The 1,505-nt window shown below is 38.1% G+C and overlaps 1 protein-coding gene across 1 annotated transcript in view; it reads right to left on the bottom strand.

Moving 5' to 3' along the window:
• The window catches only part of PRKCH (protein kinase C eta), a 267,961-nt gene that overhangs the window by 128,001 nt on the left and 138,455 nt on the right, over window positions 1-1,505 (bottom strand). The gene's annotated exons all lie outside the window — the stretch shown is intronic.

Genomic DNA, 1,505 nt, shown 5'->3' with positions numbered 1-1,505 from the left:
AACCAACATATGCCATCCCATTTAGTCCTCAAAAAGCCAGGTGAGATATTGAACGTAGCAGGATGGGTCAGAGCACAGACTCCAAAGCCAGATGGCCTGGGTGTGATTTTTGGACAAGGTATTAACTTTTCTCTGAGCCTTAATTTCCTCATCTATAAAATGGGGATAAGGAGCCCTGATGGCCATGGTTGAGCGCTCTGCTATTAACCAAAAGGTTGATGGTTCCAACCTACTCAGTGGTTCCGTGGGAGAAATACCTGGTGATCTGCTTCTGTAAAGATTACAGCTAAGAAAACACTATGGGGCACTTCTATTCTGTCACATGGGGTCACTATGAGTCAGAATCGACTCTATGGCACCCAAAAACACTACCACCAACAAAAGGGGATAATGATAATAGTACCCACCTCATAGGGTTACCATGAGGATAAAAGGAGACAATAATGTAAAGTGCTTAGAATAGTGCCTAGCATTTAGTAAGTGCTATGTGAAAGTTTGTTATATAAATAAAATCATTGTTTCTATTTTGCAAATGAGGAGACACTAATGGGTTATATAACTTGACTATGGTTATACATCCAATTGGTGATGAAATTTAATGCCGGAGTATACACTCTTTGCTATATATATTTATGAAATAAATATATCAATATTTTAAGTGTGCGTGTGTGTGTGTGTAGGTATGTTTGCACGTGTCCATGTATGCTCCACAGGGTTAAAGTCTGGTTGAGTGGGAGTTACTGCTTCCTTAATGGAAAAAAATTAGTAAAATTATCAAATAAGTTTCCATCAAGGATGTTGGTTGAGGTCAGCGGTTACAATCTTAAATGCCTACAAGGGCCAAGTAAGTCACATAAGTGAGGGAAGCAGAATGGGTGTGACATGATGATAAATGGCAATGGATTGTCACCCTTCATGTCAGGCAAACCACAGGGAGTGGTGTGACTGTGGCAACCTAGAGAGTGCAGACCACTGCAGAGGTGGAACGTGGTGGGTAAAAAGGGGGGCACAGATGCCAGAGCTTCTGATTTTTTAAACAGAAAGCACAACAGAATTTTTTTTTTCTTAAAGACTATAGGTGCTATGACACATTTGTAGGTTTCGTATCACTAGCCAGTTTAGGGCCTTTGGTTTAGATAAGACTCTATCCTTGATAAAAATGCCAGAAATAAATAAAATAAATAAAAAATGCTAAAAAGTACAAAATCCAAAATAATCTCAATATGATCACAAAGAATAAAGTAAAAAGTGATCGATATCCAGAAATGACTGAGTGCTTTTGTTTTCATTCAACAAAATGATTAAAGTTTGCAACAAAAAAAAAACCATAACTCTCCTTTCCTGCTGCAGACACTAAACCTTGTTTTCTCCTTCTGAGATGTGTGTGCGTGCGTGTGCGTGCGCATGCACGTAAGGGTGTGTTTCTTTTTTCTCTTTCCAAATAAATACATTTAATGCTGACTGTAATGGAAGATAACTATTACCTAAATTTATTTTATATTACA

The sequence above is a fragment of the Trichechus manatus genome, unplaced genomic scaffold (genome assembly GCF_000243295.1).
Source record: "Trichechus manatus latirostris isolate Lorelei unplaced genomic scaffold, TriManLat1.0 scaffold00010, whole genome shotgun sequence".
Lineage (NCBI taxonomy): Eukaryota > Metazoa > Chordata > Mammalia > Sirenia > Trichechidae > Trichechus > Trichechus manatus.
Note: the sequence above shows the minus strand (reverse complement) of the source record. Positions and strands in the feature narration are given on the sequence as shown.